Source organism: Loxodonta africana, chromosome 8, assembly GCF_030014295.1.
Source record: "Loxodonta africana isolate mLoxAfr1 chromosome 8, mLoxAfr1.hap2, whole genome shotgun sequence".
Classification (NCBI taxonomy): Eukaryota; Metazoa; Chordata; class Mammalia; order Proboscidea; family Elephantidae; genus Loxodonta; species Loxodonta africana.
In genome coordinates, this window is record NC_087349.1 from 77,540,225 (window position 1) to 77,564,383 (window position 24,159).

The 24,159-nt window shown below is 37.7% G+C and overlaps 1 long non-coding RNA gene across 8 annotated transcripts in view; it reads left to right on the forward strand.

Annotated features, from left to right (window-relative positions):
• The first annotated feature begins 705 nt into the window (after nt 1-705).
• LOC111749721 (uncharacterized) overlaps nt 706-24,159 on the forward strand; it is a 96,992-nt gene continuing 73,538 nt past the window's right edge. For 6 of the 8 annotated variants that reach the window (XR_010322701.1, XR_010322699.1, XR_010322703.1 and 3 more), the window contains exons 1-2: nt 706-807; nt 949-1,092. This is a non-coding gene — a long non-coding RNA (uncharacterized LOC111749721). Of the gene's footprint in view, nt 808-948; nt 1,093-22,799; nt 22,907-24,159 lie in introns of all 8 variants that reach the window. The other 2 variants (XR_010322704.1, XR_010322705.1) reach the window with 2 other exon arrangements.

Consider the following 24,159-nt stretch of genomic DNA (forward strand, 5'->3'; position numbering starts at 1 on the left):
CTTCATAATATGTATGTCTGAATCTCCTTGAGCTTAGTTATTGTAGCCAATGACACGTTTGAAGAATAATACTTTCTAAGGGTGGTTTTATATGCTTATGTTTTCAAATATTAGCATGAATCCATGATTTTGGGGATCATAGCTCTATGAGCCATGTATGATGGGATGAAAGAAAAAAAATTCCTATCAATCTGATTGTCACTGGACAATTCTATTTCATTTTAGGTAACCGAATAGAGTTTTTTTTATTTTTTAACCAGGTCATGGTAAATTTAGGAGTCCTGCGTGGTGCAAATGGTTAGGCACTAAACTATTAGCCAAAAGATATTGGCAGCTCAAATCCACCCAGAGACGCCTCAGAAGACAGGCCTGGTGACTGCTTTCTAAAGGTCGGAAACCTGTGGAAAACCCTTGGAGCAGCTCTACTCAGCACACATGGGGTCACCATGAGTCAGAATAGACTCTAAGGTAACTAGCAAAAATAACAATAACCCAGTATATTTACTTGCCTGTTGGCTCCCTCCACACGTGACCCATTTTGAATTCCAGGTAGAAATGACATTACCTAGAGAAGAAATAAAATTGAAGTGTTTTAGAACAAAAGTAAAATACAACCTAAATACCACATAGAACACAGAGCTGATTTAAATTACTTCCTCTTTCTGGTTTTTTTTTTTTTTTTCCCCTTCTGTTATAGATAGTCTCTGAGCAAAGTTGGAGGTTAATATACTGGAAAACACATTACAACCTTAGATTTTTTGCTATAGAAACAAAAGCTCAGAAAAAGTTTACCATTATTGTTTGTAGGTAAGTACTTGAATGACGAGGTACAAGGTAAGTGGTCTTTTGTATAGAATAACGAACACCAAGAGAGAACTAGAAAAGCCTAATACATTTATAGAAATTTGTAGCCAAAAGGCTAAGTGTGAATGCATTCTATGCTTTCAGAACCTGTTGAACCTGATACCTTAATCCTAGCACTACCTGTGGATTCTTTGCCTGAAGGCGTTAATGATGTCCCTGCCTTCAATAGACTCGGTGTGCATTGAAGCCATGGAATAGTGACACATTCCATGAGCTCTCAATCAAAAGGTATGCAGATTCTTAGTTAAAATTCTTATAATTTTTTTATTCTTCGCTGTGATAACATTTCTTTGTGAGAAATATGATCTTACATTCCTCCTTAGGAGGGCTTTTGACAGCGACATCTCCTTGGTTAATAAAGCAATTCTTCCTATACCATGTGTAGAATGTTCATGATTTTTTAATCTTTCTATTATGTTGAACATACACTTGAATGGCATTTTCTGTTTTTGTTAGTTGCCACTGAGGTGATTCTGACTCATGGTGACCCCTTATGTAGAACAGCTCCAGGGGGTTTTCAAAGCTGTGACCTTTTGGAAGCAGATTGCCAGGCCTGTTTTCCAAGGCACTTTTGGGTAGTTTCGAATGGCCAACATTTTGGCTAGTAGTTGAGTGCTTAGCCGTTTACATGCTTTTGAATGAAATAGTCATTGTTACTATTTAGCAAAGAGGCCTGCTTTTTTGAAGAGACATTTCTCAGCTTTCCGTACAGAGGTAGCTTTTCACTTGACTGTGGGGCAGAGTCATCTATTCTAGGTGGTGGTGTCAGCAGAACATCTGTGGAAGTATGTCAGTCATCTTTTCATTGTCCAAAAAAAAAAAATTTTTTTTTAATCCTGGCCTTCTACAGATTTTGATCATTCGCCTTATCTCTATTTCTTCAGTATGTAGGTCAACAAATAGAATAGTCTCTGTTTCAAGCAGGAAACCGTCAGGACGTATAGTGTAGAATGTTGAAATTTGTTATTACCTGGTTTGTTTATCGAGCCTGTCAGATAAATCATAATAATGATAACCTAAACCATAAATGTCACAGGCTTTGTGTTGCGAGAAATTTGGCCCGTTTAATTTTTGTTGTTTAATTATTTTGTTTGCTAAGTTTACGGGATCTTTATAGCTTTCTACCCAGGTAAATTATCCCTCTCATTTCAGTTTTAACTTCTAGTGAATAAACATTGTAATTAGTAAATTACACCATGTGCAAGAAGGTGATAAATGCAATGGAAAACAGTAAACAGACAAGGGAGATAGGGCATGCTGGGGGCAGGGAGGAGTGTTGACATCTTTGTAAAGAGAAGCCATCAAGGAAGGCCTAATTGCAGTTTGGCAATTAAATGAATCAATAGTAACTAATATTGAGGTATTCAAATAAAATATTAGACTGTGTTCCTACATAATGCATATTACTCATAGACTCTGGTAAGGTGCATGTAAAGGTCACATTTGTCTGGGAAAGCCCTCGTTATTTCCTTAAGAGGTAGGTTTGAGATAGCTGTCCATTACCTACAAAAAAAAAGAGTGTTAAATTCACAGGTATTTAACAATTTCATGCTAGCCAATATGCGACTTGCTAACTCTTCCTCCAAAGACTGAATCAGAAATATTGAATGTTAATAAAATAGACTAATTTCTCTTTTATCATGTTTGTGGACTCTACCTTTTTTTTTTTTTTTTGCTTTTGTAGATGTTAATAGTAAGGTAAAATATGTAAAAATCAAATAGAAGATGCAGGTCAAGAAAGTAAATAATCATTGCTAAAATATTGAAAGTTTCATAACTATACTATATTATTTAAAATGCATATTTTACTTTAAATGTATAGTTCAGAAATTAAAATACAAATTCAATTTTTTTGCTTGCATATTTGAACAAATATTCGATCATGCTGTTCTATTTTCTAGAAGACATTCTTTTCATTTCTACTATCCTACTCAAAAAAAGCCAGAAAATTACCCGATGGAATCTAAGCCACTAAAATGTTTCAACACATCACTTTTAACATCAACAAAAATATTCATTTTTAATTTTGTTATCTTGGCCACTTTAAGGGCCAGCACAAATGGGACAGTTTATGTTCAATAAAAAGGCAACTAATCTTTGTAACATGAACATATTAAACACATTTTGAAATTTAAGTGGATTTTCCTGGAATAGATTAGTTCACAGATGTATTTATTTAGGTCACTACCCCTCAAAGTCTTTCTGAAAGCAGAGTTAGCATCTGGAGAGTATGACATGAGCCGGCTCCGACTCATGGAGAACCCATGTACAACAAAACAAAACATTGCCTGGTCCTCTGCTAACTTCACAATAGTTCATATACTTGAGTCAATTGTTGTGGCCACTGTATAATTTGAGTGCCTTCTGAAGGGGCTCATCTTCCAGGACTGGACAATGTTCTGTTATGATCCATACGGTTTTCATTGACTAATTTTCTGAAGTAGAGCACCAGGCCTTTCTTCCCAGCCTATCTTTGTCTGAAAACTCTGCTAAAAACTGTCCACCATGGGTGACCCTGCTGGAATTTGAAGTACCTTCTGGCATAACTTCCAGCATCACAACAACACACAAGCCACCACAATACAACAAACTGACAGAGGCATCACGGAGTTGTTGAATGACCCTCCCTAAATCAGCTTACATATGAAGTAGCCCAAACCCCTCTACTCAGAAAGTGAGTCTGCTTTTTTGTTGTTGTTTGTGTCCAAGGCCAATATTATTTGAAATTGCTTTCAAAGTTTTCAGTCTTACTACAGCTCTCTTCAATAGCGCATAGAAGCTGAGCTCTGAAGATGTAATAGTTATTTACTCACTCACAGAATTGATTTCTCAGAACTGCTGCAACCAAGTTCCACCAAGTCAGTGGCTTACAAGAAGAGAAATTTATTGTCTCACAGTTCTTGAGGCTAGCAATCTAAATTCAGGGTGTTAGCAGGGCCGTGTTCTCTCTGAAGGCTCTAGGGGAAGACCCTTTCTTGTCTCTCCCAGCTTCTGGTAACCTTGGCTCGTGGCTGTGTCATAACTCTATCTCTGCCTCTGTTTTCACATGGCCACCTTCCCTCGGTGTCTTTGTGTTCCTTCTCTTCTTTTTTAAGGACACCACTCACCCTGGATTTGGACCCACTCTATTCCAGTATGGCCTCATGTTAACTGATAACATCTTCAATTTCCAAACATATTTCTGAACAAAGTCACATTCACAGGTACCAGGGGTTACAACTTCAACACATCTTTTGGGGGGACACAATTCAATTCAAAACATTCACTATCCACCTGTCCAGGCTTTTTGCTTTGCCAGTAGAACACCAAATTGATTCAACTCTCACACCTTAAGGAACATGATCTATTTTTTCCATTTTAGGGGGAAATCCTGACTTGTCTAATATTTAAAATAATTCCCTTTTCCTTAACACAAATTAGTTTAAATGATCAAGTTCTGCTCAATGAGGTACGAGGAAAAATCTATTTATTGAGAGCCTTCTGTGAATGTTTTCTGGCTCTGAAAAGGGGGCTTTCTGAGGTTCTTCGTCTGGGTATTGTCTTGTCAGGATATGATGCCGGGACCTGTGGCGGCCGCCATGTGTTCATAAGGTTGTTGCTTCAGGATGAAGCCAGCACTGAAGGAAAGATGGAAGGGACCAGAATCTCGATAATATGCTTTAGCTACTGGTTTAACCAACCCTGTACCTGTCCTGTCCTGGAAACCCTGGTGGCTTAGTGGTTAAGTGCTACAGCTGCTAACCAAAAGGTCGGCAGTTTGAATCCACCAGGCACTCCTTGGAAACTCTACAGGGCAGTTCTATTTTGTCCTATAGGGTCGCTATGAGTTGGAATCGACGGCAGTGGGTTTGGGTTTGGGTTTGGTATCTGTCCTACTTCTGGGCTTCTTGTTCATTCATTCATCAAATACTTATTAAGGGCCTATTATGCACCAAAATTTGTCCTGAATGCAGGAGATACAGCCTTATAAAATGCAGGCAAAATCTCTATGCAATGAAGCTTACATTTGAGTAGGTAAAGCCAGATATTAACAGAATAAATTAGTAAGCTATATAGCATGTGTGACAGTTAATTTTATGTGTCAACTAAGCTAAGCTATAGTACCCTGTTGTTTGGGCAAACATTAATTTTGACATTGCTACACTAGTTATGAAGTAGTTACATGTGATGAAATCAGTTGGCCTTAAGTAAAGCAGATTACCCTCTGAAATGTGGATGGGCCTCAGCCAATAATTTGAAGGCCTTAAGAGCAAAAATGGAGTTTTTCTTAGGGTGTATTCTGTCTCCAGACTATGAACAGACATCTTGCCAGAACTCCTGCACTCGTTTTGTTTCTTGATTTTGGGACACAAGACTGCAGGAATCTTCACCCTGTCACCTATGTATGGATTTTTGGAATACACAACTCGTGGAAGCTCTAGACTCTTTCCTGACCTATAGATTTTGGACATGCCTGCCCCCATAATTGAATAAGCCAGTTCCTTGAAATAAATCTCTCTGTCAATGTCCCTATCTATCTAAGTACCTATCTATCATCATCTTACTGGTCTTATTTCTCTATAAACAAGTGGTGAATGCAATGAAAAAAAAAATTAAACACACAAAGAGAGTATGGCATGCTAGGTGGTACAGTATTGCATCAAGGAAGGCCAAGCTGAGAAGGTGACTTTTTATCAAAGACAACAAGGAGAGATGAGAGAGTAAAATTCTTTAGTAAGTTGTTTTTCCCCCATTATTTGCAGTCAGAAGTGTGCTTACTGATATAGAGGTTATGGATTGATTATTCAGGTCTTTATAGAAATTCATAAATCACTGCCTCTCGATGTGCATATTCACATTTCTTAAAATCTGGCATTATGAGCAATTCAAATGACTTCCAGGAACATGTTATCTCTGCCTTCTGTATGTCTGAGTCAACTTCTTACTACTTCTGGCTATTCTGGTTCTAATAAGGTAGTGAGAGAAAGTATTTGCAGATGGACATTGAAGTATTTGTACCTCCTTCTCCATAATAGGGTCTCTGGTGGCATAGTAGTTAAGAGCTACAGCTGTTAACCACAGGGTCAGCAGTTCAAATCCACCAGATGCTCCTCAGAAACCCTATGGGGCAGTTCCACTCATCTGTAGGGTTGCTATGAGTCCAAATTGACTCGATGGCAACAGGTTTGGTTTTCCTTCCTACCACAATAGCAATAGCTAACGTTTAGTAAGCCCTTGCCACGCTCTGGGTAATATTCTAAGCCTTTTGCATTTATTATCTTATTTAATCCATTCAGTAGCCCTATGAGGTATGTATTAGTACCATTATATTTTTTTAACATTATAAAACCAGGACTAAGAAAAGTTAACTTTGCAAAGGTCACAGAGTACGTGGTGGAACATTGACTCACAGCAAGGAATTCACCTCCAGAGCCAAAGCATTAGACACTAAAAAAGTTAGTTCTTTTTCACATTATGACTATTATAAACCTCATGAAAGAACAAATGATTCTGTTCCCAGAAGGGTTGAAGAGGCAACATAAATCAGAGAACCCAATGGTCCTTTAGCACAAGGAACACCTGTGTTCTTTTTAAGGCCAGCTACATCAGAGCAGGACACAAGCATGCAGTCTCAAGTTTGGTAGAAACATACAGCAATAAAATTGCTTGCTAAATTTTATTCTCCCAAATTTAGAATAAATAAAAGGGAAGGAGAACGAACAATATTGATTCATTTGTCAGCTAAATGACATTAAAGTGCACTATGGATTTTACTGTAAACTCTTAATAAGAGAAATCGTTGCAACCACAAAACAGTGAAGCGGAACGCATTTCATTAACATGGTAACTTTAATCACCAACCCATTTCAAAACTTGTTAGTAAGCCAGGCATGTGGGAAAATATCAATTCAATTTCATCTATGTTGAGAATTTCCAAGTCAATGGTTAAGTTACATCTGATATTGATTCTAGAGAAGGTAAGGAAAGGATGGTTTCTGGAGACGAAACTTCAAATACGGGAGAGGTTAAGGAGAATTGAGCTTCGCTTCTGGTTTGTGGTGGGTAGAGGCGGGGTGGAGAGGCAAGGAATAGAAACAAAAGAACATGTGAATAAGCTCTAGGGTATGACAAAGAATTTTCCAAAGTGTGTGCAAAAGGCTAATCTCAGGATGTTAATAGGTTTTTGGTTCATAGCCAAATAAAAGTTTAGGTGATGAAATAATTTTGTGAAGACTTAAAGGAAGAGATCTTTAATTAACTAATTTGTATTACAATATTTCAGACATGAGGGACGATTTTATGCTATATTTCCTAAGCTTATTGATACAAAGAGAAATTGTCCCTCCTCTACCTTCTTCAGCCGGGAATCTTATAGAACTAGGATTCTGTGGAAGACACTTTGGGAAAGACCAAAGAGTGATAGGCATGTCTGAGTGCATTTGGACTCTTTACTGAGTGCCCGAAAGAGTTCTTTAGGAAATGGGAAAGATGTCTACTGTGGAAAGAAATGGGGGTGAGCTGACCCGTCCCTCCGTATGATCCTAGCATTGGGACTGGAAGCTATTTTCCCAAGAGTCAGCTCCATTAGAGAGTCCACCATCCAGTAAGGGGGTATTGCCAAGTAGCCAGCATCTGAAGAAGTGTCTGGAAACCTGATTATCAAAACTTCTGTAAAGAAAACCACTTAAGAGTATTGCAAATATATAAGTTCCTAATATTTTCAAATTAAGTATATCATATTTATGCCTGTTCCCAAGAAGGTGATCCAACTGAATGTGGAAATTATAGAACAATATCATTAATATCACATGCAAGCAAAATTTGCTGAAGATCATTCAAAAACAGCTGCAGGAGTATATTGACAGAGAACTACTAGAAATTCAGGCCAGTTTCAGATGAGGACGTGGAACCAGGGATATCATTGCTGATGTCAGATGGATCCTGGCTGAAAGCAGAGAATACGAGAAGGATGTTTACCTGTGTTTTATTGACTATGCAAAGCCAATTGACTGTGTGGATCATAACAAATTATGGATAACGTTGTGAAAAATGGGAATTCCAGAACACTTAATTGCGCTCATGAGGAACCTTTACATATATCAAGAGGCAGTCGTTTGGACAGAGCAAGGGGATACTGATTGGTTTAAAATCAGGAAAGGTATGTGCCAGGGTTGTATTCTTTCACCATACCTATTCAGTCTATACGCTGAGCAAATAATCTGAGAAGCTGGACTATATGGAGGAGAACGGGGCATCAGGATTGGAGGAAGACTCATTAACAGCCTGTGTTATGCAGATAACACAACCTTCCTTGCTGAAAGTGAAGAGGACTTGAAGCACTTACTAATGAAGATCAAAGACCACAGCCTTCAGTATGGGTTGCACCTCAACATAAAGAAGACAAAAATCCTCACAACTGGGCCAATGAGCAAAATCATGATAAATGGAGAAAAGATTGAAGTTGTCAAGGATTTCATTTTACTTTGATCCACAATCAACAGCCATGGAAGCAGCAGTCAAGAAATCAAAAGACGAATTACATTGGGCAAATCTGCTGCAAAGGACCTCTTTAAAGTGTTGAAGAGCGAAGATGTCACCTTGAAGACTAAGGGGCACCTGACCCAAGCCGTGGTATTTTCAATCGTATCATATGCATGTGAAAGCTGGACAATGAATAAGGAAGACTGAAGAATTGGCACCTTTGAATTGTGGTGTTGGCGAAGAATATTAAATATACCATGGACTGCCAAAAGAACGAACAAATATGTCTTGGAAGAAGTACGACCAGAATGCTCCTTAGAAGCAAGGAATAAGAGACTCCATCTTTCATACTTTGGACATGTTGTCAGGAGGAATCAGTCCCTGGAGAAGGACGTCATGCTTGGCAGAGCACAGGGTCAGCGGAAAAGAGGAAGACCCTTGATGAAGTGGATTGACACAGTGGCTGCAACAATGAGCTCAAGCATAACAACAATTGTAAGGATGGCTCAGGAACAGGCAGTGTTTCATTCTGTTGTGCATAGGGTCACTATGAGTCAGAACTGACTCGACGGCACCTAACAACAACAACAACATTATTGTGTCAGGGTCTATTTATCCCTGAATTCTCTCACGCCTGTCTTCTCTAAGCAAAGTTCTACCAGTTAACCTTTTGGCTATGAAAATTGAGCCTCCCTGGCACCTCCGTGGAATTCTGCACATATTTCTGATTTGGGGTTAATGCTGGCTGCCAGCCAGACAATGTAGAAATGTGTACACAGGCAGTGTATTTTTGTCAATAGTTGCCTTTATCCAATTTTAATCTTTTTCAAATATTCCAGTGTTATTTTATTGTGAAATCTATTTGGTCACTGTCTTTAAAACATGAGGCTAACATAGATAATATCTATTATTATTACTTCAAATTAAAAAAAATTGATCATTATTTTGCTTCAACTCTGCAGCTATATGCTATTCTGAAAATGAGTTTTATTATCATAGTAAATCTCATTAAATCAGTTGACTGACGATTTTGCTGATCAAGAGTTGTCATTAAGAAGTAACCTCAGTCTTTTAAAATATACATTTCAATTATTTGGAAGGAAAATATGAGATCCTGAACAATGGAAAACTGATAGAAATATCACAGTTGAATATAAAACATACACTCTGATGTAGATAGCTGTCAATACATTTTACTTAGCAAATATGTACATACCTGGATTTTTGCCACATATTTTTATCAAGCCTGCCAGGTATATCCATTGATGCCATTTTACAAACATGAGAATAATTGGCTCCATATCAATACATTGGAGATTATCAATCCAGATGATGATGGCTGTTGTGAGACCCCCTCAGAGAAGGGGACTTTCTCAACCACTTGCTCAGGGGTTCTTAAATTGCAGTCCAGGCAAGAGAATTCTATTTCAAATTTTTTGGGCTATGTACTTAAGCATTTTTCAGGTAAAAATGTCAAGAATTTTGGTGAGATTCTCAGTGCTGGACTGTTAACCACAAGAAGAATCACTTAAGTAGAGTTTCAGTCCACAGGCAGGGCTGACATATGGAGTCTTCAGTGTATCATTACTGAGCACACTGTTATCTCCTGCATTAATGATTTGAAAACAGCTTGGAGGGCTTATCCTTGGAATTACTTCAACCATCATGTGGTCTTTTAAATAAAAGAGGTGTGAACATTTGTTATATAGGACTCCATCAAGCCCACATCTCACCACTTACGCCTAAGTTATTTCCAGCTGAGTGTCAGTGTGTGTAAACTTGCACACACATGCAGCAAAGAACCTTCCAATAAAATCTTTGGTGATGCCTGAAGAATTGATTTATATGACAAATCCTAAGGCTCTTAGTTTTGGGAATAAATGCTTCTGTTTGTGTATCCCTAGGCATTTACAAACTGGAGTTTTTTGCAAATTAAACGAAAGGTTAAGGTCATATATTTCAGAAATTATGTTGGGGAAAATATGTCCAAAGGTTTTTGGACATTCTTAAGACCATCAGTCCCACAGATGAGAAGTAGAACCACTGATTCTCAAATTAAAGGTGATTTTATATAAGTACCAAAAGAGTTTAGATTATGGCATTTTAATATATACATACACACACAAAAAAAAACATAAATAAGATCTTCTGTTTCATTTGGTGGTCTTAAACATCTGTTAATTATTGAACAAATTTATTACAGGGTTTTCAGAGCACAACTCATGCTTGAGTCATAATAGGAAGTTTGATTGCTGAAATGAGAAACTAAAATCTTTACTTGGTCAGTTTTGAGGAGAAAATAATTGCTCTGAGAAGTCTTCATTAGGCATGTTGTAGCATGGGAGACAATTAGAAGGAACTAATTCAATTTTCTAAGGTTAAATATTCTCAAGTAAGGAATCATCTTCCCAAGTAATTGTCTTCCTGTTTGGGGGAGAGGTAGAGTTGAGTGTTAAATGCACAGCTCCAAGCATCTACACAGCCACACACTGTTGGGCTTGTGCCTCCTGCGGGCTGCTGATCAGACTCTTTTTATCCAGTAAGTGCCTGACAATTCCAGTGATTTTCATACTAAAGCTTTTGCTGATTCATCACAAAGGAAGTGGTAGAATAGACAGCAGGACACTATGAGACTAAAAGGAGTGGTTTTCCTTTTGTTTGGCTTAGTCAAAAAAAAATCACATGTCCTTCAAATTCTACCATCATCATATTAGACTTCTGAAAGCATGGAATAGTGATGATCAGTGAGGACAATTTTAATATAGCTTAGTTTTCTAGAGAGTAAATACCACACTTAAAAGCATATGGGAAAGATAATAAAATTCAGGGCTTCCAGAGATTCTCACAAATTTTCATGGAACAAAGTTAGAACTTACGTAATAATACTTGTTGTTGTTGTTAGGTGCCATTGAGTCAGTTCTGATTCATAGCGACCCTATATACAACAGGAGGAAATACTGTCTGGTCCTGTGCCAGCCTCACAATTGCCGCTATGTTTGAGCCCATTGTTGCAGCCACCATGTCAATTCATCTCATTGAAGGTCTTCTTTTTCACTGGACCTCTGCTTTTCCGAGCATGATGTCTGTTATGGATTGAATTGTGTCCCGCAAAATATGTAAGCCGTGATTCCCAATATTGTGTGTTTGCCCACCATTTTGTCTTCTGATGTAATTTTCCTATGTATTGTAAATCCTACCTGTATGATGTTAACGAGGTAGGATTGAGGCAGTTATGTTAATGAGGCAGAACTCAATTACAGGATTAGGTTTGTATTTTGAGTAAATCTCTTTTGAGATATAAAAGCAAAAATTGAGAGGAGAGGGACCTCATGCCAACAAGAATGAAAAAATCAGAAGGGGAGGCTGTCCTTTGGACCTGGGGTCCCTGCTCCGAGAAGATCCTAGACCAGGGGAAGACTGAGGACACGGAACTTTCCCCAGAGCCAACAAAGAGAAAGCCTTCCCCTGGAGTTGTCACCCTGAATTCAAACTTCTAGCCTCCTGGACTGTGAGACAATAAATTTGTTAAAGTCATCCACTTGTGATATTTCTGTTGTAGCAGCAGTAGATAAGTAAGACAATGTCCTTCTGCAGGGACTGGTCCCTCCTGATAACATGTCCAAAGTACATAAGACTAAGTCTCGACATCCTTGAGTCTAAGGAACATTATGGCTGTACTTCTTCCAAGACAGATTTGTTCGTTCTTCTGTAAGTGCATGGTATATTCAACATTCTTTGCCAACACCATAATTCAAAGGCATCAGTTCTTCATCTTCCTTATTCATTGTCCAGCTTTCCCACACATATGAGGTGATAGAAAATACCATGGTTTGATTCAGGCACACCTTAGTGCTCAGATTACCATCTTTGCTTTTCAACACTTTACAGAGGCCTTTTGCCCAATGCAATACATCGTTTGATTTCTTGGCTGCTGCTTCTATGGGTGTCAATTATGGATTCAAGTAAAATGTAATCCTTGACTTCTATCTTTTCTCCATTTATTGTGATATTGATTATTGGTCCAATTGTAAGGATTTTTGCTTTTTATTTTGAGGTAAAATTCATACTGAAGGCTGTATAGTCTTTGATCTTCATCAGTAAGTGCTTCAAGTCACCTTCACTTTTAGCAAGCAAGGTTGTGTCATCTGCATATCAAAAGTTGTTAATGAATCTTCCTCCAGTCCTGATACCCTGTTCTTCTTCATATAGTCCAGATTCTTGGATTATTTGCTAAGTAAACAGATTGAAGAAGTGTGGTGAAAGGATACAGCCCCAACAAAGAAGTTTCCTAATTTTAAGCCATGAAGTATCCCCTTGTTCTGTTTAAATGACTGCCTTTTGGTCTTTGTACAGATTTCTCATGAGCACAATTAGGTGTTCAGGAATTCCCGTTCTTTGAGATGTTATCCATAATTTGTCATGATCCACACAGTTGAATGCCTTTGCACAGTCAATAAAACACAGGTAAACATCTTTCTGGTATTCTTTGCATTCTGCCAAGATCCATCTGACATCAGCAACGATATCTCTCATTCCATGTCCTCTTCTGAATCTGGCTTGAATTTCTATCAGTTTCCTGTCCATGTACTGCAGCAACCCTTTTTGAATGATCTTCAGCAAAATTTTACTTTCTTGTGATATTAATGATATTGTTTGACAATTTCTGCATTTTGTTGAATCACCTTTCTTTGTAATGGGCACAAGTATGGATCTCTTCTAGTTTGTTGACCAGGTAGCTGTCTTCCAAAGCTTTTGGTATGATGAGCACCTCCAGCGCTGCCTCAGTTTGTTGAAACATCTTAATTTGTATTCTGTCAATTCCTGGAGCCTTGTTTTTCGCCAATGCCTTCAGTGCGGCTTAAACCTCTTTCTTCAGTATCATTGGTTCTTGATCATATGCTACGTCCTGAAATGGTTGAACGTTGACCATTTCTTTTTGGTACAGTGAGTCTGTGTATTCCTTCCATCTTCCTTTGATGCTTCCTGCATCCTTCAATATTTTGACCATAGACTCCTTCAATATTGCAGCTCTAGGCTTGAATTTTTTCCACAGTTATTTCAGCTTGAGAAATGTGAAGCATGTTCTTCCCTTTTTGTTTTCTAAATCCAGCTCTTTGCACATTTTATTATGATACTTTTCTTTGTCTTCTTGAGCTGCCCTTTGAAATTTTCTGTTCAACTCTTACACGACCATTTCTTCCATTCTTTTTAACTACTCTATGTTCAAGAGCAAGACCCAGATTCTCTTTTGACATCCATCTTGATCCTTTCTTTCCTGTCTTTTTAATGACCTTTTGCTTTCTTCATGTATGTCCTTTATATCTTCCCAAAACTCTTCTGATCTTTGGTCATTAGTGTTCAATGTGTCTAATCTATTCTTGAGATCATATTCAAATTCAGGTGGAATGTACATAAGGTCATATTTTGGCTCTTGTGGACTTGTTTTTAATTTTATTCAGCTTCAACTTAGACTTGTGTAGGAGCAATTGATGGTCTATCCAACAGTTGGCCCCAGCTTTGTTCTGAGTGGCAATACTGGATTTTTCCATCATCTTTTTCACAGGTATAGTCAATTTGATTTTTGTGTATTCAGTTTGATTCCTATGTTAAACTTAAATTGTGCCTTTAAAGCAATTTAATCACACCAAGCCTGAATTGCCTAGTGCATAATCTACTAGTTTTGTGTATAGTAAATGCCATGAGTCGAAATTGACTCGACGTCACTGGGGGTGGGTTTAGCATGCTACAACTGTCAAAGAAAATTATCAAGACACTTACCACACTTTAGTAGCACTTAATCTTACTCTGAAATTCACAATATTACTGATAAGAAAATATTTAGAATTTAACTATAAGAGAGAACTCATTACAATAAAAATATTTATCCACAAGCACTCTGAAAAGTGAATTATTCATTCCACACACTTACTCCCTACCTTATACAATATACTATAGGACTAAACTGCTCCAGCCATTTGGTGGCCTCCAACCTAAGTCAGCATGGCAGAAGCTAGCACAGAGGCATGGTGGCATACAGATAAGTGCTCAAACATTTAACCCAGATCTACGCCCAAGACAAGGCTGAACTGGTGTATTTGCTATGGAGAGTTCCAGTAATGGGTCATGGAAAATACAGTTTGGGTGAGGGGAAGACACAGGGAGGTTTGCTTTTTTCTGTTTAGGATGGAATCTCCATACCCGTGACCTGCACACACCCACACAGATCCGGTAATCTGTAAAGGGATAGTTTGGGTAGGAAAAACTGAAGTAAAGTGTGTTAATACATTTATTCATTTATTACAAATATTAATTCTGTAGCTACTATGTTCTGAGTAAGGAGCCCTGATGGTATGTGCAACATGTGTTTTGGCAAGGTTTTTCACATCCGTTTTTATATTCGAGGGCAAAAAAAAAAACCTGTGTGGCAATATTGTTTGAAAAATTTCACATCCTATTTCACAGGAATATTTACTCCTTGAGATTACAAGACATGAGTTTTTTAAATTACAAAGTAGCTAATCATATGACATAATAATATGCTTTTGTATTTTGAGTTTTTCCCCATATATCACCAGCACATAGTGACAAATGAAATAACATAAATAGTGATCTGCTTGCCTTGCCCTTGCTTGCTGATTTAAGACCTTGGCCCTCTGTAAAGAGCCCATCTGGTTTTCCTGAGAATTCCTCCAGATTGCCCTATTCATTCTGATTGGATGGTAGGATCTGTTTCCCAGTCTCTGCCCTGCGTCTGCCAGGTGCCTCATTGTCCACCAGTCCCCTCCAACTCTCATAATTACTGGGGTACTGGAGCTCTTGTGGTTTTAAATGGGGGAAAAAAAAAAAAAACAACCTCTTTGTGGGTCATCAAAGAAGTGCTTTTCTTCTTTCAATGTCTTGACCAAGATTTCAGTAAAGGTACTTTTTATTTTTTTTTTTTTCCTCTTCAAATGTCCCAGGTGAAATTCCAGAGGGGCTGGAGCATCCGATAAATATAAGGAAAATACATTGTTTTTACTCCTAGTCATTCCTCACCTCCAGTAATGAAGGCTTTCTTAAGTCAAGCTGATTCTGGATTGCCTTTTTCTGTCATAATGAACACCCTCTTATACTACACTGTATATTACCTGTTGGGTGTGAAACATCACCAAAATTATTATATTTTATCCTCACAACAATTCCATGAGGAAAGATTAATATCTCTATGAGTAAGTTAGATGTAAAGAGGCTACACATTGAACACTGAAGACCAAAGGCCAGATGAGTTGTGGAATAACATCAAGGACATCATACATGAAGAATGCAAAAGGTCATTAAAAGGACGGGAGAGAAAGAAAGGACCAAAATGGATGTCAGAAAAGAATCTGAAACTTGCTCTTGACTTAGAGAAGCTAAAGAGAGTGGAATAAATGATCACGTGAAAGCACTGAACAGATTTCAAAGGGTGGCTCAAGAAGACAAAGTGAAGTATTATAATGAAATGTGCAAAGACCTGGAGTGAGAAAACCAAAAGGGAAGAACAGGCTTCACATTTCTGAAGCTGAAATAACTGAAGAAAAAATTTAAGCCTTGAGTTGCAATACTGAAGGATTCTATGGGCAAAATATTGAAGGATGCAGGAAGCATCAAAAGAAGGTGGAAGGAATACGCAGACTCACTGTACCGAAAAGATTTCAGGAGGCAGCATATGATCAGAAACCGATGGTACTGAAGGAAGAAATTCAAGCTGCACTAAAGGCATCAAAATGCTGAGCTCTTGGTTAGCAGTGAAGCTCTTAACCACTGAACCACCAGGGCTCCCTATATGCTACTTAGCCACACATTCAGGGTCTTTAGAGCTTCTCTGCTTTGCACTGATTGCCATTCTTTCCTAATCCCCAATTTCTGGAAATTTTACCCTTAACAAGATTACATCTACTTCCCAGTGGCATAGTTGTTAAGCTCTACAGCTGCTAACCAAAAGGTCAGCAGTCTGAATCCACCAAGTGCTTCTTGGAAACTCTATGGGGTAGCTCTACTCTGTCCTATAGGGTTGCTATGAGTCAGAATTGACTCGACCACATGAGTTTTACATTTATATAGGGTGTGGGAATAGATTGTGCCAGAGGAACATGAGTTTTCTCAAGCTTTCTTTCCCCCTCTGCTAGCCCAGTCGGAGGAAAATTAGACCATAGGAAATTGAAGATCCATAAGCAAAAGTAACCTGAAACACTGAATTACCATGAAAGGAAAGCCACCCACTATTCATAAGCCACCCACTGTATGCTGTTTCATTGAGAAATAAATATCTGCTGCAGTCATTGAGATTTTGGAGTTTTTCATAACAGCTAATGTTATCTAACCAACATAAATTAAGCATATGTTTGAGCAAGAAATTGATATCATTATGTGATAACAGGTAAAATTAAACCCTGAATAAGTTTTAAATTATGAAATAAACCTTGTGAATTACTTTAAAAATTATAATTGCTGCGTAGGCTAAATTCACTTCTTTTTTCATACATGATGGATTACAAGTATACTTTTCACTAAACAAACAAACAAACCAAACCCCTGCTGTCGAGTCGATTCTGACTCATAGTGACACTGTAGGACAGAGTAGAACTACCCCATAGGGTTTCCCAGGAGTGGCTGGTGGATTTCAAGTGCTGACCTTTTGGTTAGCAGCCAAGCTCTTAAGCGCTATGCCACCAGGGTTCCAATTTATTCAACAAACTCTTTAATTCATTTTACAGGTATTATCTTACATTTTTTAGAGGTGATAGATAATAAGGACATTTTTCTGATTGCCGTTATAAACTGAACTCTCTAATGAATTGTACAAATACTATTTCACTTTTCTTTGAAATGCACAAACACACCTTTCAGCCAGCACTATATATCATAAGCTGGAGAAATGATCTTTAAGCAAATTGGAATTTGAAGACAGCCTCCTTATGACATATAGAATGTGATCTCGGCGTATCTGTATCTCTATCTGTGTGTGACTTCATCTGTCCATGGGTTTATGTGCACATTTTCAGTCAGAGTGGCCAGGGGCCAGGATCTGAAGGTGGAGGTCTAGCTATTTCCTGTCCATGAGACGTGGACAATTTACCTCCGAGTATCAGTTTCCCCATTTGTAATATGAGAGCAATAGTACCTAGGCTATAGAACTACGAAAGTCAAGTGAGGTAGTACAAATGAAAGTATCTTTAGCCTATAAGTCAAAATCCAAATGATTTGTTGTCATTTGTTGGAGTTTGGATTTCCTGACAAAAATAGAAACTCATAAAAAATTATGGCTTGAAGTCAGGAGAAATTCACTTTCTGCAAGAGTTCCTGGATTTGTATACGTTTTGTTAAAACATATTTCTGTGTTTCTGTGCACTTTTATGCTCCCTTACAGTGGGTTAAAGGAAAAGACAAATTAGTCATCTGAGATTATCCATACAATCCACTCTTGTAGGTCAAGATGGAGACATGTTAATGGAGAAAAGATATCATTTATTTACAAACACTTCAGTTAAATGAAGAGACTCGAAGCATATTCAACTGAACTCAGAGCTTCCAGAGGTCACTGTGCAAAGGAAAAAATAAAGTAATCATCAAAATTAATCATACTGACGCCTGTTTGTCTGATATTTTTTAGAATATTGTGGGAAGCTAACAGCAGTGAAATTTGGCATGCAATTTGGAATTTGTATGTTTTATAAAATGTGGTCTTCAGACTTGGCCCAAACCCCATTCTCTGGAATTCTGGGCAAACTACATTTTCAAATATAAGAGATACCTAAAATTTGTAAAAGAAAATAGGGTAGTGATAAGCTTGATGTTTATATGTGTTGTGAAATTTCAGAAAATTTTTGTCAATTGGGGTGCCTGTTTTTGTACTAGAGAGCTTACAAAAGGTGAGATTCAATATCAGAATTTTCATGGAGGAGGTATATTTTTTATATTCAATATGTAAATTTATAATGTGGATTGATAACTGAATGCTTATTTAAGTCTTATTCTATAAAAAACACTTCAGGTGAGATATAATATCAGGGTTTCTTGAGAAATCAGATGATGGGGTCAAGGCATAAGCCACAGTTGTTGTCGCTAGCAGCCATCGAGCTGGCCCCTGACTCATAGAGACCTCATGTGTTACAGAGTAGAACTGCTCCGTAGGGTTTTCTTGGCTGTAATCTTTACAGAAGCAGTGTTCCAGGCCTTTCTTCCATGGAGCCTCTGGGTAGTTTTGAACTGCCAACTTTAGGTTAGCAGTCAATCACAAACTGCTTGCGCCGCCCAGAGTCCTAAGCCAACACAGGATTTTATCTACTGAAGTCATTGCCTCAAATTCAATAGCAGGTATAATCAGTTTTCTACTAAAAAAAAAAAAAGTGTAGTTTATTGGAAATAGAAACAAATGATATTAGACCTATGATCAGCAATGGAAATAAAAAGATTTTATAATTATGATGAGTTTCATTAGATAACAATCTGAATCTGTTGTATGTTAAGGAAGAAAAAAAAAAGTCTCTAACATTCCATGATTTATGACAATTACTTGGTATCCATATGCATAGGGGATCTAAAGTGAAGGATTCGAGTCCAGTACTGTACAGAGACAACCCTTTAGAAGAAAAATTTTAGACACTAAGTGACAGAAATTGTCTTAGTCATCTAGTGCTACTATAACAAAAATAACACAAATGGATGGCTTTAACACAGAGGAATTTATTTCCTCATGGTAAAGTAGGCTTAAAGTCCAAATTCAGGGCGTCAGATCCAGGGGAAGGCTTTCTCTCTCTGTTGGCTCTGGAGAAAGGTCCTTGTTCTCAATTTTTCTTTGGTCAAAAGGCTTCTCAGGCGTAGGGACTCTGGGTCCAAAGGATATGCTCTGCTCCTGGTGCTGCTTTCTTGGTGGTATGAAGTCCCCAACTCTGTACTTGCTTCCCTTTCCTTTTATCTCTTGTAAGATAAAAGATGGTGTAGGCCACACCCCAGGGAAACTCCCTTCACATTGGATCAGGGATGTGACTTTAGTAAGTGTGTTACAATTCCACCCTAATCCTTTTTAACATAAAATTACGATCACAAAATGAAGGACAACCATACAATACTGGAAATCATGGCCCAGCCAAATTGATACATGCGTTTTTGGGGAGACGAAATTCAATCCATGACAGAAATGTTGCAATGACATTTATATATTCCATAACACGTAAAAAAGTCCTTGAATTTAATACGTTGAAGTTCCTGGGAGGTACAAATGGTTAACGTGTTTGGCTGTTAACCAAAAGGATGGAGGTTCCAATCCACCCAGAGACTCCTTGGAAAAAAGGCTCAGCAATCTACTTCAGAAAAATCAGCCACTGAAAACCCTATAGAGCACAATTCTACTCTGACATACATGGGGTCACCATGGGTCGAAGTTGACTTGAAGGCAACTGTTTCTTTTTTTAACTTTTAAGTGAATTTGTTGCCTTCTCTTATGAAAATACAGAGAATAAAAAAGATTTACCACTCTCTTTTCTAGCTACTGTGGGATAATAAATAGTAGCCTTGAATGGAAAGCAATAGAAGCCAGCTGTTCAACTGTTTTGGTTAGCTTGAAGTTCATTAAGTCCTTACTTAGTCTTGTCTCTGTCTAAATGTTTCTGTTATCCTTATTATTAGATTCAGTTTTTCAATCTTCTAATCATTTTCATGGCTCCCCTCTGATTTTGCTTCAAATTCTATAACTTTCTAAAATTGTGCAGCCCAGAACTGGAGAGAGATTTTTATTAATCTTTTGTGACTAAAGGTGTTTTTTTGTTTGTTTTGCTAAGTGGTGTACCAATGCTTTGAGTATAATTTCTTTTAAGTTCCTGTTGACCCTAGCAATTTATGGAATTCTAATAGCAACTCAATGCAAATACTTGGCAGATTGTAGTGTACTTTACCCTTCTGCACACAACAATAAAATGTCATTATTTCTCCAAATGTTAATCAAGCAGTGGCTTGGTTTGGACTGTGACATATTCAGCTATATTCAAATAGTGTTTACTAGATTAATAGCCATTTGTAAAAAGGTTTTTATATAGTTACGTTGACTGGACAATTTATTTAGAAGTTAGAAACAGACTTCAGAATTTAACCAGTGGCAACAAAACAACATAGTTGTCATCTCTAATTGAACTTGAGTCATGGACTTCCATTGAAGGTGTTCTTATGAGCAGCGATGCATCCTGCTGGTGTATAAAAACGGGTGATTCAGTTCTCTGGAACACATTTTTCAGAGCTCAAAGTTATTCAAGTCCTGAATTACCCTACCTATACACAAATCTAATCCTTAACTCGAAAGCCTAGCATTTTAAGTTTTGTACGAATGCTACTGTTTTGCCTTGAAGGAAAGGGAGAACAGAAATGGGTAGAGGTCAGAGTTGAATTTTAGACATATTTTTAGTTATTTGCCAATATTAGCCTTCTTACTGTAAAATATTATTCACTTCCAAGGAGAAAGGCTATTTATAAAACATCCCCCTACATCTTGTACTGATATAGACCAAGAATGTATTCTGTTAACTTCTTTTTTAATAAGCAGTACAATTGTGTGTTCCAGCTCAAAAGATCAATCTATGGTTACTAACACGAATAAATCTAGAAGAGGAAACATGTTTTTATAACTACTTGATTGGTTAGGTAGCAATTATAAGCACTAGATTAAATCTTGATGTGTTTTTCAAACAACCCCAGGCAACTTTATGTGAAATTCTCTGTGGCAAATGAATTTGAAAGGTCTGAACACTGTGAATTATACTTCGTATTTCAAAGATTTTTAGAACATGATGGAAGGAGAAATGCTGTGGTTCGGAAGCCCCAGTAATGATGTTTGGTGAAATCTCTCAATGCTATTGGAGAGGCTTACATAGCTGCTCGTTTATAATGAACATTTTTTCTAAAAGAAAATTTATATTTCACATTACATTTGTTTAATGGCACTTTAAGTAAATCTGTTTTTAAACATGACTGTAAGGTCCAGTACTTACTACAAAAATGCCTGACAGTTGCTTAGAAACTGTATGAGAAGTATTAAGAATATATATATATATATACATATAAAATAAAGAATTTGTTCACACAACCATTCATTGGCCAACGATATTGTTTATTGATAAGGTCATGGGGTTCTTCCTATATTTTCATGATAAAGTATTTCATCAATATCAACAGGAGAAAAATAACATTAAGCTTTTTCAGATTTATAAAAACTTGAGCTGATGACACTGATTCAATGCATTTTTTTTATGAAGATAAGTTTCTTGATCTGTCAGGTATCGTGTGGCAAAATCAGGAGTAGAAATCCAGTGCTTCACCATTAGGCTATATTGAATTATTTTGGTGACAATTATTGTTTCAAATTTTTGTTTGTTTTTGGAGCAAACTATTCTTCCTTTTTTTGAGTTGGATAAAATTAATAGAGAGAAGGCAAACAAAAGTCAAATAGAATTTTTTTTATCACAAAAAAGCAAAAACAAATTTTCTACATCTGTTTGTCTTCAAGTCCTGTTATTTCTTCCTTTGAAATATTACTTACATGGATATAGTACGCTTCCTCACCTCTGCTCCCAGATTCACACTCTTAATCTCTCACTTTTTTTTTCAAGGCAATAATTTGTATTATAAATGCATGTTCTTAAATATTTTTTGAATGTATTTAAGTACAATGTATTTAAGTACATTTTAAAGTGATTGTATCTCCAATAAGTGATACGGAATAAAATGGGAAAACAGTTTTTAGATGGGAAAAAGGATCCAAATGTCAAGCTACTTTTCTGACTACAACAAACAAACCCAGTGCCGTCGAGTCGATTCCGACTCATAGCGGCCCTATAGGACAGAGTAGAACTGCCCCATAGAGTTTCTTTCTGACTAGAGGGGTTAATAACCTCTGCACTTAGGAGAGTTAGAGGATGGTGGAGATCCCCCTTCTGTCTGGGTTCTTGCTGGGTTTGCCCTGTGGCACTCTGAATGCTAAACAGAGCCACCGTTACATGATTCGAAAGAACAAAAACAAACCTTTTGCCCTTGAGTTGTTTCTGACTCATCCCGACACCGTGTTACAGAGTAGAACTATTCCGTGAGGTTTTCTTTTTCTAATTTATTGTGTTTTAGGTGAAAGTTTACAGTGCAAATTAGTTTTTCAGGGTAGAACTGTTCCACAAAAGTTTCTTTTTCTTTTTTTAATTATTGTGTTTTAGGTGAAAGTTTACAGTGCAAATTAGTTTTTCATTCAAAAAATTTATACCCACTTTTTTTTGAGACATTAGTTGCAATCCTTGCAATGTGTCAGCACGCTCCCCTTTTTCCTTTCCACCCTGGGTTCTCAGTGTCCATTCATCTAGTTTTCCTGTGCCTTCCCACCTTCTAGTCTTTGCTTTTGGGCAGGTGTTGCCCATTTGATCTCATATACTTGATTGAACAGAGAAGCACATTCCTCAAGTATGTTATCCTTTGTTTTATAGCCCTGTCTAATCTTTGGCTGGAAGGTCGACTTCGGGAGCAGCTTCAGTTCTGAGTTACCAAGGTGACTAGGGGCCATAGTCTTGGGGGTTCCTCCAGTCACTGTCAGGTCAGTAAGCTTGGCCTTTTTTTTGGTGAATTTGAATTTTGTTCTACAGGTCTTTTTTTGTGAATTTGAATTTTTTTCTACATTGTTCTTCTCGTCTGTCTGGGACCCTCTATTGTGATCTCTGTCAGAGCGGTCCATAGTGGTAGCCAGGCACCATCTAGTTCTTCGAGGATTAGGTTGGTGGAGGCTGTGGTTTATGAGGCCCATTAGTCCTTTGGATTAATATTTTTGTAGTGTCTTTGGTTTTCTTCATTTTCCTTTGCTCCAAACGTGCTGGGACCAATAGATGTATCTCACTATCTTTTAAGACCCCAGAGGCTACTTCACCAAAGTGGGATGTAGAACATTTTCTTTATGAACCCATGTTATGCCAATAGATCTAGATTTCCCCTGAGTCCATGACCCCCAGGCCTCAGCCCCAGTAACGCAGTCTAGGAAGCTTCTATGACTTTGCCTTGGTCCAGTTGTGCTGACTTCCTCTATATTGTGTGTTGTCTTTCCATTCACCAAAGTAAACCTCCTCTCCTCTCGCTCATAATAATCAAAGATTATTTTTATTTGTGTGTAAACCTTTTTTTGAGTTTTTAAAATAGTGGTCTTATACACTATTTAAAATAATGTTGTTGTGATTGTTCTTAGGTGTCATCGAGTCGGTTCTGACTCATAGCGACCCTATGCACAACAGAACGAAACACTGCCCGGTTCTGTGCCATCCTTACAATCGTTGTTATGCTTGAGCTCATTGTTGCAGCCACTGTGTCAATCCACCTTGTTGAGGGTCTTCCTCTTTTCCACTGACCTTGTACTCTGCCAAGCATGATGTCCTTCTCCAGGGACTGATCCCTCCTGACAACATGTCCAAAGTATGTAAGACGCAGTCTCACCATCCTTGCCTCTAAGGAGCATTCTGGCCGCACTTCTTCCAAGACAGATTTGTTTGTTCTTTTGGCAGTCCATGGTATATTCAATATTCTTCACCAACACCACAATTCAAAGGCATCAACTCTTCTTCGGTCTTCCTTATTCATTGTCCAGCTTTCACATGCATATGATACGATTGAAAATACCATGGCTTGGGTCAGGCGCACCTTAGTCTTCAGGGTGACATCTTTGCTCTTCAACACTTTGAAGAGGTTCTTTGCAGCAGATTTGCCCAATGCAATGCGTCTTTTGAGTTCTTGACTGCTGCTTCCAAGGCTGTTGATTGTGGATCCAAGTAAAATGAAATCCTCAACAACTTCAATCTTTTGTCT